At 48.1% G+C, this 15,902-nt stretch overlaps 1 pseudogene; it reads left to right on the plus strand.

Moving 5' to 3' along the window:
* Positions 1-8,953: 8,953 nt before the first annotated feature.
* On the plus strand, positions 8,954-9,022 carry LOC149326374 (U6 spliceosomal RNA; annotated as a pseudogene).
* Positions 9,023-15,902: the final 6,880 nt, after the last annotated feature.

Consider the following 15,902-nt stretch of genomic DNA (forward strand, 5'->3'; position numbering starts at 1 on the left):
ATGTCTTTACTCTTGCCCCGTAATACGCCGCCAAAAGCTCTGTATTCGACTTCATAATCGCTCTTCTTTCAGATCGCTTAGTTTAGATCCTGGAAAATTTGGGAAATCATGGATGAGCAAAGTCAGCGCAAGGGATACAATATAACGCTTAACTCAAAAGAAAACATTCGACAGAAGTCTGTCTGGTTGGGAAATTTAATGTTAGGAGAAGGTAAGTGACGCCAACCAAGTAAAATACAGGAAAAAACACGACGTTTCGGGACCGGCTCGGCCCCTTCTTCACGGTGTGACTACGGGCGAGCGCAGCTTGGCTTTTTAAGCCCCTGTGTGGAGGACCTGCGGGTCAATGGCCGCAGCCCATGGACGTAGGATGAGGGGAGAGTCCCCAGGGAACGATTAACATTCTCTCGTGTTTGCTGTATGTGCCACGACTCGAGTAGAAGCCTCCACACCATTGTATTGGAAACGGAAGCTAACCCACGCAGGAGGCTTCTACTCGAGTCGTGGCACATACAGCAAACACGAGAGAATGTTAATCGTTCCCTGGGGACTCTCCCCTCATCCTACGTCCATGGGCTGCGGCCATTGACCCGCAGGTCCTCCACACAGGGGCTTAAAAAGCCAAGCTGCGCTCGCCCGTAGTCACACCGTGAAGAAGGGGCCGAGCCGGTCCCGAAACGTCGTGTTTTTTCCTGTATTTTACTTGGTTGGCGTCACTTACCTTCTCCTAACAATATAACGCTTGTTTAGTCGATTATTGCTACACGGTTCGCATGGGGGGGGGGGGGGGGAAGCATGCAAAACAAAACGAAACCCAGCGCCCACCAGGTCTCCCCTCTGCAGCACTGACCCTATCGATGAACGAAAAGGATGTGAGGATCTATTCCCTAGATGTTGCGCCGCTGCGATCAAAATACAATGCATCGCAACGAGGATTGTAGCCGCTCGAACAGCTACATTACGCGGCCAATATTCACAGTGCACGAGAACAGAAGTAATGAGATCCGAACATAATCTGCCGCTAACAGCGGAACAAGACCGACACCTCAAAAGGACTGCCAGAACAGGCGCGGTATTCCAAATTACGCGTTGAATCACATGTACCAATGCCTAAATGCCTAAAGACACTAAGTCGAAGCAGTATAAATGCGACAAAAAAAATATGCCAGTTCGAAATTATATTTACCCGCGAAATCGAGAAAACATTTACGTTGTGAAAGCACTACAGTAAGGTAACCCAAGGAGCGTCATGAGCACGTCCCACTCACTCTGGACTGTTATGCACTGTTCTTAGAACCCCGAAGTGCTTGCAGCGACGTCAACGCTGGAAGCAGCAATGAACCCTTGAGCTCTTTCTACTGGGCCCGTGCTCGGCTTCTACTTCCCCTCCTCGTGACCTGCGCTGCGTTTGCAGCCTGCCTCTTCTTCCGTCACACGAAAACCAAGCGAGGATTCAACCACTTATTTTGCGATAAAATTAAGGAGACGAAAATGTTAACATATAGATAAACACATGGTTCTGTTACGGCTTAGTTGATTAGTGGTAGTAGAGCATATTCTTTAGAGAAAACTCAGACCGGGGATGTGGCCTCGGTTTGTTGCTCCAAGAAAAAAGAAGATGCTGGTGGTACACAGGGGAGGAAGGCAGTGTGGATTCAGGAAACTGGCGTTAGCAGCTTAACTTACATAATTGATCATACTACTCTGAACACGGAAAAGAAACAATCACTTATCACGGAAATGATGCTATAACTATTTCTTTTTCCTTATATTGTTCTCTTTTTTCCGCTCCCGCTATAACCTTCATGTAGGAGGGAGGCATGCCTCTCTCATTATTTTTTATTTTGTTTTATGATAATCGATGCGCGACTAAAAAATTTGATGCCTTTTCTATCGGGGAAGGTCTTCGAAGTCTTTTGTTTACTTTTGTCTCGACGAGAGAATGATGTGAATAAACTTTTATTGTCCAACACAAAAGGCTTCCCGGCACTAAGGCCAAGGAGGCAGGGGGCGCCGCCTTTACCACCACCATCAAACCTAGACGTTGGCCAGGAGGTCTTGTTCCCTGGCAGCGTCTTCGGTCAGTCTGACAAGGATATGGTAACTGTACAGGTGTTCTCTCATAATTAGATGACATTTCTGCAAAAATGTACTTGTATAATAGCTACTATTTCGTATTTAACATCGACAAAAATTTTGTTCTGTGAAATGTTTCTCTGGACAGTCCTTTCCGAGTCCTTTTCGGCACAGTGCAAATTTTGTGGCCAGAAGGAAAACTTGTACCATATGGTATGGGCTTGTCAGAAAAATGACAGCATTGACATCATAAATCAGCCAACGCGGGAGGGCTGGGAGGCGGCCCTGTCCAGCTCGGACCTCGAGGAACAACGAGCCCTCGTCGCCAGAGCACGGGCAGCGGCTTTTGCCAACGGCGTCCCGGACTAGGGACCCGATCAGCCTTCCCTTCAACTAAGGCATTGTGGCTTTCAATAAATGTTTTCATCATCATAATCTGGACATCTTGTGTAATTGTGGTCATCAAGACTATACTGCAGTAATTAGTATGTGCTGCAAACATTTCATAGTAAACTTGTAAACTTCCCGCAATGCGCGGGAAGAAAGCTTCGCCATCGCGACAATGTCCCTGTGATGGAAGAAAGTTTATTGCATAAGTGAAATATCTGCGAGTCCTAGGTAAGGCGCGAGGAAGATCTCACGACTAGTATCTTGTGATCTTCGACATTATCAATAAGTTTGCTTTGAAATGGGATAGTACTAGCTAGGTTGAGTGGCATATTCCTAGATCTGTTTGCTTTATGGGGGTTTAACATCCTAAAGCGACTCAGGCTATGAGGGACGCCGTAGTGAAGGGCTCCGGAAATTTCGACCACCTGGGGTTCTTTAACGTGCACTGACATCGCACAGCATATGGGCATCTCGAATTTAGCCTCCATCGAAATTCGACCGCCGCGGCCGGGACCGAACCCGCGTCTTTCGGGTCAGCAGCAGAGTTTTATAACCACTGAGCCAACGGCTCAGTGCAAGTAAAAAAGCTCCAGGTGGCTGAAATTTCCGGAGCCCTTCACTTCGGCGTCCTTCATAGACTGAGTCGCTTGGGACGTCAAACCCCCACAAACCATACTCTTAGATAAAAAAAATAATTAACTTTGTCTTTTTTTTTAGGTAAAAGTAAGTTGGTTATATTGAGACTGAGATGAGATGATGAATATAGACAGATAAAGAGGACTTTGAAGCACGATGCTTAAAGAAATTGTAATATCAGTACACGCGGAGAAGTCTGGGTGTAGTAGATAGTTATCTATAACCGGCGCGAAAAAAATGGCTGGCGATTTAACATTCCTAAGCGCGAAATAATGTGCGAAAGCACGTTTTTGCAGGTGAACACCATCGACACGTAATTCAAAGCGTGATTGAGGTGTCCACTTGCTCAGGGAGCCAGTTATGCGCATTTCTGTTCCTCAAAATCCCCGGAGTGTAAACCTTCCCCTGGTTTTGAGAAAGCGCATGACTGCTTCAAATGTAACTGCTTTGTAGGTGGACGCCACTGCCTACTCACAGCACGACTGAGGTATCCACTGACCTAGTGAGACAGTTACACCTGCCACTTAAAAGCTTCACACATAAATACACACACCGGTGAAACCTGAGGAGTGCGGTTAGAAGTGCTTTCGTACTGAAGATAACAATGAGCAAGCGAAATGACGCACATTGCAGGCTCAACGCATTCCCGTTTATTTCGCAAAACACGCATATTCGGCCCGTAGTCGTCTTGGGTGCGAAGAAATGAGAACAGTGAGACGTATCAAGGCCACAGCCGAACCCATGTACCATACGGCGTCAAGTACCACAGCCCGGCGTCGTCTTCGTTCGCCCCCTCTACGTGCGGTCTCGCTTTGGCCGCGGTTTTGGCGCAGACCCGCCGTGGTGGCTCAGCGGTTAGAGCGTTCGGCTACTGAGGCGGAGTATCCGGGTTTGAACCCGGCGGCGGCGGTCACTTTTCGATGGAGGTGAAACGAAAAAAAATTGGCAGTGGCTTAGCTCAGCTATGCCAGGATGTACTTGGTGAGAGCTACAGTTCCCCCCTGGTTACGCATGTTGCCGAGTTTGTTGTTGTGACTATAATGTTAAGAAGCACTGAAGAAATATTCGATGAATCATCACCCCACATACCTATAAGCGCCATTCAGGCGTCCACTGAGCCGGGGAGCCAGTTATGCGCACTTTTTTTCCTTAAATTGGTCCGAGTGTAAAACGTCATCGCCAACGCCAATGAACACAATGAACGCCGACGGCCTATGAATTCAGCGCCGCGTTTCTGCTGCCCTTCTCCGGTTGCCGCGCATGCGCATTCACGCGCGGCTCCTCGCTCGGCGGCGGCGGCGAACTCTGACGTCATGCACCGCCCCCTGCTGCACCTCTCTGGTTTCGCTCATGCGCACTATCGACCTCCCAGGCTCGCTGCGAAATGCTCGACTGGGTAGCGTAGTGTAGCTCTCGCTACATAAAGAAACTGGTTCAGAAGCTCGCCAAGTTGGCTTTCCCACGTTGCACATAGATAAAGTTGCGTCACTTTAATCAAATAGAGACACAGTCTACGTATTTCATAACGCAGAAGATATAGACCTGATTCCAGTGGTTGTACCACGGCCAGAGACATTTTAGCAATGTACAATGCGACAAAATTAACTTACCGTGTTATTAAGAATGCAGTTCTCACATTCGATATTTCGAACAACGATGCTGAATAATGTCTTTTATACACGGAACTTACCTTCGATGTAGCGCGCCTTCAATTTCGCATTGCAATGTTGCGCCTAAAACAAAGATAGTTAACTTGAAAAGATTGCAAAGAACTCTGTCGAGTAGGTAAAGGTGTTCTAGGGAAGCCCAAGTAATTATAAAAACTGGCTTTTTTGGAAGTAAAGCTGTCCTTCATTGCGCATGATGAGGAATACTGTGGCGGACATTATGAAATGAGCTCCAAGTAATGATTAATGGACCTAATTAAATAATTAAGTTAAATTGTTGAAATCCTCGGTGAAATCCTAGTGCTCTGTGAGCCAGACTCGGCTCTTGCACATTCTGGGACTCACCCTTGGCTCTCGGACATTCTGGAAGCCCCACCCGGCTTGCGCATATTACGCGAGGATGTCTCCTGCTGTGCGAGCCTTACGCGGCTTGCGCAAATTATGTGAAATATGTCTCGCGTTCTGCGACCTCGCTCAATCGTCGAATTTTGCGTGGCAATAAACGCGCAAAGATAGCCACGCAGAATCCACGCTCAATATTTTCAAAAGGGCGTGCATGCTTTCGACGAAATGTGAGGGGTAGCAGATTGAGATTAGATTTCATTGAGGATACACTAGCGGTGCGGTGATAATTAGAGAAGATGAAACGAGCTGCATTATTTTGAATCATTTCTAGCTGGTTAATGAGGGCAACTGCGTCGGTTTTAGAAAATCTTAGAACTTTCATAGGTCGAAGGTGGGAAACTTAAGCATCCAAAATCCTTTTGGGCTAGCATTTGAAATGCTGACGTAATCACCAATTAAAATCCGGATGGAATTCAAGCTTCTCCGCAGCACACAGCGCCAAGAGGGAGGGCGCATGATGACGTCATCGAAGCTACCTGTGCTATCAGCAAGAAACGAAACCGACGAAGACAACTAAAGCACGGACTGCAAAATATGCCGCTCTTAGCCTGGGAAGCTAAATACTAGCTCCTGCTATTTGAATTTCTAATACAAGAAGACTTCTTTAGAAGTGTTATTCAACCCCACTTGTATTTCCAATCCAGGAGCTAATACGTTGTTTTTGTGTTGCCACCTGAGTTTTCTTGTTCGCGTTCCATTAGTTGCTGATAGCACATTTCCAACGCGTAAGCGTTTTCGTTGAAGGAAAAAGCCAACGCTGCTGAAGGCTAATGACAGCATCAAGCGTAGCGCTGCAGGATTTGGTTGACGGCAGCGGTATTTTGAAACATTAAGGCGGAAGCCTTTAATGATTCATCGTTGTAAGGAGGAGTTGTCGACAGAAATGTCACGCTTTTCAATTGGACGAAATGGTCGTGACGTCACAGTGTGCGAATTTCAAACGGGGCCAATTGTACTTTGGCTAGTCACCATGCAACGAATTAAAGGGATGGCATTGCGATGCTCTAAGTGAGTGAGGTTAGTTAATTCGTTAATTAAGCAATTAGCCTGATTAACCTTTGTAGTCAGACTAGATAATTAAATAAAACCGAGTAGAAAATTGGTCGAGTTGGGGAATCGAACCAGGGTCTCCGGAGTGCGAGACGAGCGCGCTACCACTCCGCCATGCCCGTTTTTTTTTTTATTGCATTTTCACAACGGGTACAAAGAAGTAAAACTTGTCAGCAACACTTGCACTGACACAGCAGGTTAAAATTTTCAGTTCAACCAAGTCATCCAACACATTTAACCAAGTTGGCTGATCAGGCAGTGCCTGATACACTTCCTTCAGACGTATGACACCTTCAATGAAATGCTCGCGTGGAGATCTCACAACTACTTCTGCATTGTTGAATTGTGTCCTTGTTTTCCATAAACTATGGAGGCCAAGGAGCATAATAGTGTCATAAGGGATGTCCTGTTTTCCTACGGGTAAGAACCTGATGCCATGCGGGTGTAGCGGTAAATCTTTCTTTAGTGTTCTTTGAAGCACATCCCAGAAAAAAAACGCATCCCAACAATCTAAAAAAACGTGATCTATTGTTTCAGGTTTTTTACATGGAAAGCAATATGTTGACCAAGGGACAAAGAGTCCTTTATCATGCTTCCATGTTTTGACCGACAGAGTTCCGGTATGAAGTTTGAAGAAGAAAGTTTTCAAAGATGGGTAAACTGGCATTCTTTTAACCCTTTTGAGCACATCTGCTCCTGGGCCTCCGCAGTTTGACAATCGGTAAATGGGTACAGGGAGCATTGATTAAATTAAATCTTTATACATATTTTTTCTAGTGACATTGGAGAGGTACTGCATTGAAAATCGCACTTGTAACATTCTGCACGCAAGCACAACTTCACGCAGATAACCTCTCACTGTACCACGCACGTTTTCAACAGAGCATACTACAACTCCTGGTAGCAATCGACATAAACGAACTTGCATAACTGTGCGAAGAAAAATATCGTTCTGGTCGCGAAGAAACATAAAGCGAGACACGATTTGTCGTACAAATCAGGTTTTTTACCGTACCTTGGTTTTTTACCGTAATTTGTCGTACCTTGGGGGATTCCCCTCAACATTTGACCAACACTGTTCCCACTTCGAGTTATTGATCAATTCGATCTCGCCCTACCATAAGCTTGCCGTCCTGGTTAGCTCAATTGGTAGAGCGACTGTTCCGGTGTAGCGGTGGTCCTGGGTTCGGACCCGGGACCAGGACGAATTTTTCTTTAACTACGAAGTTTCTGAGAATGCTGTATAGCTTTCCTTTGTAGCCGTATGGCTGCGCTCGGGTGGATGCCAATGAGTAATTACTCCCTTATTAGAAATCTACTCCACCTTGGGGGATTCCCCTAAACATTTGACCAACACTGTTCCCACTTCGAGTTATTGATCAATTCGATCTCGCCCTACCATAAGCTTGCCGTCCTGGTTAGCTCAATTGGTAGAGCGACTGCTCCGGTGTAGCGGTGGTCCTGGGTTCGAACCCCGGACCAAGACGAATTTTTCTTTAACTACGACGTTTCTGAGAAAGCTGTATAGCTTTCCTTTGTAGGCGTATGGCTGCGCTCGGGTGGATGCCAATGAGTAATTACTCCCTTATTATAAATAAATGAACAAGACCGAGACCTCCTCTCTTGACGGGCAAGAATAAGTTTGTTCGACTAGTTCTGTCCCATGTCGACGCCCAAATAAATGCAGCAAAAACCCGATGGATCCTTTGAATATTGATCCGCGAGGCGCTCAACACATTCATGACATACCATATCTTGGAGATGAGGAACAGGTTACACACAGTGGCGCGCGAGAACATTGATAGTGGTCGCCCCTGCCACCCACTGGCCTTTTCCTTTGCTATTGCCACTTGTTCATTCCAGTATGGTTCGGGGTTGCTATAAGAGTTCAGCGGTACTCCAAGATACGTCGTCGGAGTTGTGGCCCACCGAAGTCGGGAGTAATAGTCTGGCGTTTCCTCCCAGTCACCATGCCAGAATCCATAACAACTCCCAGTTTATTCGCGCTCCGGTGCATTTGCAGAACTTCTCAACAACAGCCGTGGCTTCATAGATACTCTGTTTACTTGAGCAGAACACGGCGATGTCGTCTGCATAAGCTAAGATTTTAACATGCGCTGACAGTAACCTGAAGCCAGTTATACACTCAGAGTTTAGTATAGCCAGACAAAGGGGCTAAAGATAGATTGCGAACAATAGGGTTGACAAAAGACATCCCTGCCTCACTGAAGATCGTACGTGTAGGCTTTCAGTCAGCTCCCCATTAACAATGACGCGCGTTGTGCAGTTCGCGTACGTCATTCGTACGCCCCCCGTTATTACACAGCCCACATTAGCCTGATCTAGCAAGCTGAACAGAACCTCATGAGATACACGGTCAAAGGCCTTTGCGAGATCTAGCTGCATCATTGCCACCCTGTCGCCTAGTGCATCGCAGCATTCAAGCACACTTCGCGCTATGTGTATATTAGTGGCTATGCTCCGACCCTTGATACCGCAAGTTTGATGACTCCCCACTAGCATGGTTATGACGCCCTGAATTCGCTTTGCCAGAACCTTCATGAATATCTTATAATCTACGTTTGTGAGGCTTATCGGGCGATAAGACCCCACCAACAGACGTTTTTCTGGCTCATAAAACTTCGGTATGAGTACAGTGTGCGATGTTGTGAATGACAATGGCGTACGCTTTTTCTCGTACGCTTCGACAATAACTTTCAGCTTCCAAAGTACTTCCAAAGTACATATACTAAAATTGGAACGATACAGAGAAGATTAGCATGGCCCCTGCGCAAGGACTCCGCCATGCCCGCTCCATGGTATAGAATGAACAAAGGCGCGTCTAGTTCGTTGATTCCCATCTTCCTCCCTTCTCTTACGGCGAGGTTCAGGTGTCCACTGAGATATGCGAGATAGATACATTTCCTTTCCTCAAAAACCAATTTACCGACGAGCAAGGCGTACAGCCGAACGGGGGATGGCGTTCTATGGACTCCCTGGCAGCGTTGCACGGCGCTGTCGCGTTCCACTCTTAGAGGCGAAGCATAACATCTTAACCACAGATCAGTGACAAAAGCAGTAGCACTGCGCTTAAGGCGTCCGCCTCACCGCACTTTCGGTCAGCAAAGTGCCCCCCTGAATTTTTTCTCTTCCGTGACGTCGCACCGACCTTGCACGCACTTCGCCGGCGCATTGAGGAGAAGCCGAAAATTCAATCGCCGATCACGTTCCTAATTTAATACAAGCGCAAAAAACACTTGGCACGCTTTACCTACAGCCTATACGGACTTGAATTCTTGAATATCGTGGAATTCTCAAAAAGTGATGCATTTGCCATTTAATGCGTAATAAGGGGCCTTCCAACTTTTGGATTCGGGGTCCGTCGTGAATAAAGATGACTTTAATCATGACGGCTGCTGAGAGTCCGCTGATGGCAGTGCCGCCTCTTGTCTACGAGGGCGGTAACTTTACTGCCATGAACAACCTCTTAATGTTTCAGTTGTTTCAGCGCTCAATCAATTCTGTCGATAAGTTTTTACATGCAATGAAATATGCTCGGTACGCTTTATTTGTCACATAATGTGGCGCTAAAGGCCAGCTATCGATTGTCGATGGTTGCTTTAGAAATGCACGTTGGCCTCCGAGTAGGGTCCGTGCTCCTTCGCGTATCAAGATATGACTCGGGCATGTCGTCGTAGTTTTTATCGTTCACGTCATTTGAGACTTTCATCGCGTCAATTTCGGGCTCAACTTCGTGTGTGGAGTCGTCGCAGCGAAGTGCGATGTCGTCATGCGTTTTCCTCTGTGAAGAATCTTGGAAACTGCCTGCCTCGGGACCCGCAAATGAGACAAGCCTGTATCTCGGTCCGCCGAGAATGCAGTAGCATTCACTCTCGTGACGCATTTGACCAGGCGAATTCGAACCGAATCACTGCCGCAAGACGTCGCACGCGCAGTTCGGAGCTAAAGAAACTATTTGGAGAGCCCGCAGGTCCGCTCTAAACAAATGTGTTCGCTACAGTACAGTCATTAAATTTATGAGCGTGAACACAGTAGCGCGTGCCCGATAGCCTCGAAATCTATTCGTGACGATACGAGGCGGCCGTTTTCGTAAACAAACTGGAAAGGGAGGTGTGCCCTTCGGCTTGTCGGGAGTAACCAAGGCGGCATAACCCTTTCCGCCACGTTGCTAAAAGCAGCCGTCGCGTATTGCTACAAGTAGGGCTCGAAGCTATCTACCACACACTCCCGTTTTGACACTCATAAACTTCATTGCTATACTTAACATTCTGGCGGAAGCGATAGCAACTAGCACATTTTACGCTCGTCGACGAACACAACCGACCGCTCCTTTCAGCCGCGCTGAATTTAAAGCTGGCAAATGAACTTTTGAGGCAAGGCCCAAATGATATGGCTGTTATCTCGCACGACGTGGAAGCGGCAGCGCGTAACGGAGATAATTCGAGATAAATGCCGCCACGGTCGTTGAGTGGTAATGGTTCTCGGCTGCTGACCCGAAAGACACGGGTTCGATCCTGGCCGAAATGGTCACATTTCTATGGAGTGGGAATTCTGGAGGCCTGTGTACTGTGCGATGTCAGTGCACGTTAAAGAACCCTAAGTGGTGGAAATTTCCGGAGCCCTTCACTACGTAGTCGCCATAGCCTGACTCGCCTTGGGACCTTAAACCCATAAACAGTTTCAAGTGAAATATGGTGGCGCTGCGCGGCACGAAGTGATGAATCCTAGCACCTTGGTTATGAACTAATAAACATTACAGAACTTCATGGTAATATAACCGATGCGCTAACAACGGTGCATTTTATTTCATCCCTTCACTTCGCGCTCTAGAATTCGACCAGCCGCAGCTAAAAATACACGCCGAATTCGGAAATGGTTCGCTGACTGCCTGCTGATGCACCAATTTTAGGTGAGATAATGCATATTTCAGGAACCTTCCACATATATTATCTCATCTGACTCCTCGGGAATATTCTGTGCAGAGAAGGCGATATTTTATGAAGGCTCTCTGGCTGTATACAAAACGTGTGCTGCTAGTATGGGGCAGGTAGGAAAGCGTGCGGCTTTCCGCGACACCCGCACAAAAAACACCAACCGAGGGATGAGCAAGACAAAAAATGTACTCACGTAGGTTCTCCCTGCAGTTGCGTCGTCGGCGTCCCTGTCCTACTTGGTCGTTCAAGGTAGAGCGGGCGCGGCACAGCGAGGTAGAATAGCTTGGGTTGGCTGCCTGTGGAGCGTATAAACAAGTCGCGAGAGCGGAAATAAGCAACACTAAGCTAAACCAAACCAATTACTTCATATGACCTGGAACAGATATTTGCGCTGAAAACATAGCTACCCGGGCACAAAAGAAAGGAGGCGCACAATGCGCAAAAGACTCACACTGGATTTCCCTAGAGTTGGGACTTCGGCCTTCACGTCCTTCTTGGTCATTCAGTGTAAAGTGGACACTGTGCAGCGTGCTACAACTGCGTCACTAAGCAGCCAGTGTAGCAACTCGACACCTTCGCAAGTCTTAAAAAGTTCTCTGGTTCTCTGTTGCACCCAGTACTGTTTGTCTGGAAACCACGCCCCCGCTCCCTCAAGTTTTTATTGTGGCGCCATCATGTGACAGCCACGAGACACAAAGCAGAGCAGTGTTTTATTTTCTTATTTTTTTATTCAATTATGCCCACCACCTTTTAGCAGCGAAGGCAGGAGCGGGTATGCAACGTGTACGAATGAATCGTCGATGACAGATAACAACAAGAAAAGAAAGGAGACGGGCATGCAGTCAAATTTCTGCGCAAGAAACCAGCCTACAAAGAAAAATAAAAAAACGCCGCTTTTACATGCATGGCAGGAAGCATCAAAACCTTTTTTTTCGAGAATGAAACTAAGCACACAAAACTTACTGGCTTGATCCCACTGCAGATAAAAATGCTTCGTGTGATGATAGGTTGGTTGCACGTGAGTAACCAATGCTAATAGGCTATCGTAGTTGGAAAGAACGACATGTTGTATTGGTTCTGCACTCAGGAACTGCAATTGGTTTGTCATTTTCGTACCCATGGTCTTTCCTGTTCTGCTATTCTGCATACCAGACTGAAATTCTTTTTTTTTTTTTGTATGGTAATTGATGATGGCGAAGAACATTATCAAGCGACGTATGTTTCGTCGAGATTAAAAGGTGGGCAAACGGAAGCGGCTGAGAAGGTTAGATACCGACACCTGTCTTCAGTAGGCATGGCATATAAATCGCAGTGGTTTTTGTTTTAACCCCAGCTGCACTCCTTAGACTTCTAACGTACCTTTTAGTACGTGGATCCCATGCCAAATCTACAGGGCGTTGTGGACAAGTAAATACTCTTCAAATAGATAACGTAATCTCATTCGACACTGCGCAGCGGAGGGTGAAGCCGATAAAAAAAATTATGGCGCTGCTTAACGCAACTTAAGCGGGCGATGCAATAGCGGTGTATTCTGGGTACAATGTGCACGAATAGAAGTACATGAAGACGGCGACACCCAAAGCACAGAGACTGGCAAGCCCGTTTAGTGCGGACTAGCACATGAGCCTGCCAGTTAAACACGCGAGATGTGCAGTTGCGGCGATGGCGTACTGGTCTAGTGCAGGGGCTGCTGAAGCTGTACTATCAGTGCCGCCGTCGGTTCTGAACTCATTCCCAGCCATGAAATGTTCATTTTATCTGTTCACCACGTCCACCCCACACCTGACACACTGACGCCCCCGCCAAGCTCATCGTCTCCGATAGTGGTGTCGACACTGCCGCAGCATCCCAGCTCCTTCGGAGGTGACTGATTTTGAAATTTCGCTCTATCCTGTGATTGGTTCTTTGATGTCACATGGCCTTGATGATGTCACAACTCTGTCGACCAGTCACTGGATTTCGTGACAGAGGAAGCCAGGTTTTTGCCTCGAAGACAAGTTAACCGCTATCGCATAGAAGACACAAGCAGCACTAAGTTTAATGAAAGCATTTAGCGCATTCAACATGAGATATAGGAAAGTTTTCCAGCGCCGTTAAAATGGTCCGACCGAGGATCTTCCGATGAGGGGACACGTGTGCGAAAAGTGAATGCGATTCACTGCGACGCACCGTTGCGAACGGCACCGCAGCGACCGATCGCAGCTCTCTGCCTGCGTCCAACCCGGCACATGGCAACTTCAGACCGAGCGCGCCTCGTCGCATCGACAAGTGACAAGAGCCAATAAAAGCGCGGTGAGCGTCACTGTCATCACCGATGTCGTAGGGCGCGCTTCTCGGGGCCGAAAAGTTGATAAATAGCAGACACTCAGCGAAATCCAGCCCCAGGAACTGCGTAGTAGGGTGTTTTTATGCCACCCGTTTAGTGGCGCTACCACAGCAGGCGCACGCGCGGGTATCGCATGCGCGCTGGCGACGGGGAAGTGTTATATTTTGCCGTACTAGTAGCGTGTCCCACCAGGCATTGGGTCCAAGAGCACCGCCGCTGTGCCGAAGGAGGAAGGAACGTGGGCCGGAGACGGGGAGTAGGGGAAGTGAAGGAAAAAACTGTATTTACATGGTTACATGATTATTTACATTATTTACATAGAGCGGGACTGAGAATGGTTCTCAGTGGAAGGGGAACGTCTTCGTCAACCGTAGTCGACTGGAGCTAGCAGGCGTCTCTCGGCCACACTCACGGCCGAGTTAAATATCGTTCGGTTTCCCCAGATCCCTGGCTGGGGAATAATGGTCGACGAGCACTGTCCAATCGGATGGACCGAAGGGGACGTTCTTGTTACCACCCACGGCTGGGCAGGTGCGAGCTTTTCCACTCTCTCGCAGCTGGGTCGATGAGAGGGGGAGATGCCGACTCATCCAGCCCTGCGGGAAAGGAATCTCCCGAAGTCTTCCAGCAGGTGAATGAACTTGCTTCCCCGCCGATTGCCCAGAACGCGAGTCGGGGACACAGAATTCTTCAATTAACCGCCAGCGTGACCGGCGCCGGCACGTCGCCTCCGCTGTGGTCGCTCGGACAATACCTCCGGCGCGTCCCCGGCCTTCGCCGCTATAGTGGTCACCTCCGCTCAAGGAATTTCGCTGGGGTTACTGCTGACAATGGCCCTTGACATTCCTGCTACACTAATCCGCTGAGGCTCGGAGGGGCATTCCAAGCATCCCACTTCCCACCGCCGTCGCGAGGTTGTCGGCCTCGTTGATTGTTTACGGTAGATGCTTGATCGGGTCCACGTGGTTAGAAGTACGATCACAACAGCTCGTCCGCCGCCCGAAGAGGTCTCGTAGTGGTTGCAGCCAACGCTGCTGCGCGCAGAGACCTGGAGTTGTGTCCGTTCGGCTTTTGGTCACAGCTGGGCCCAAAGGTTCTTCTTGCTTCGTTGACAGCTGTAACGAGCTCAACCAGCAAAGTCCAAAGCCCAACAAGCAGAAAGCGCCAAACCAACTTCAAGAACTGCCAAGCTGTCTTCGGTCAACAAAGTCTCTTTAGAGAAAATGAGCTGTCGCGTGAAATTTACGTCCTCCTCCGAAAGTTTCCAAGTTTGACCAAACCAGAATACACAGAGCTTGTTTAGCCAAAAGGGAAAAATTTCGTAAATTTTTTTTTTTTGGGGGGGGGTGCCGTAGCACGGTTTTTGTCACAGAAAGCCACCGCCCGTGAGAGCACAAAGGGAAGGTGCAGCTGCTGAACACACATACAAAAAAGACAAAAAATGATTCCCGCTAAAGCAAAAAAAAAACAAAATACAAATTTGCATAGCGGATTAACGTCCGGGGAGTCAGGAAAGGGCATTACACGGGAAAGCTTCGGCTGAGGCCATCGGCGTTTCCATTACCTCGCACTTTACTGCAACGCATGTAAACTGAGTCCGGCAATGCCAATCTCCAAAATTTCGCTCTCATTTCGCATAGGAGAGTGTAATGAACAAAAGACAAAAAACAAGCATTAAACTCAATATGAGATTATGCGTCATATCCGCCCCTTGGGCGGCCGCGGTCCGACAGCTGCTTTAGCAGATGAGACATTGCATAATGCTAGGAATTCCAGCTTGCATTTCTGTACAGGAGAGTTAAATGAACAAAAGAAACAAGCATTCAACTCAATACGGGATTATTCCTCGAATCCGTCTGCAAACGGCGTTGCGATCAGAGGAATTTACTGCTTCCTATTCTTCAGCCGCCCCCTGCGCGGCCGCGGTCCGATAGCTGCTCTAGCAGGTGCAACAGGACACAAGGCTAGGAATTTCAGCTTGGGACCCTTAACTGTTCCTCGTCCAAGTCTCGCTGTTCTGAAGTTTGGCTGACGCTCAGAAAGCAGAATGCGTGAAGGGAACGAACGAGTGCGAATGCCGTGCCAGCGTATCCGTCCCTCTCGGATTGGGTTCGCGCGTTGCGTTCTCATGGCTTGTGTTCCCATGGGGCGGGTGCGAACTCTTGAGCACCGAGGTGCCAAATTGGGGCGGCTACGCGGTTCGGATTTCAGTCGAGCAGTCAACAAGAGCTGCGCTTTCCCCTTAATTAACTCTTGCCGTTTGGCCACCTCTGTGCGCTGCCGCCCCGTGGAAACCCTCGCAATTGGTTTGCGTGGCGCGTCACTAGCAATCGCTGAACCGTCACAGGTAAAGTCGCTGGCGTTTACCTCATGATCAGTTTGTAAAATTGCCTGTTC

Source organism: Amblyomma mixtum, chromosome 10 (genome assembly GCF_055824585.1).
Source record: "Amblyomma mixtum isolate Tamu chromosome 10, ASM5582458v1, whole genome shotgun sequence".
Lineage (NCBI taxonomy): Eukaryota > Metazoa > Arthropoda > Arachnida > Ixodida > Ixodidae > Amblyomma > Amblyomma mixtum.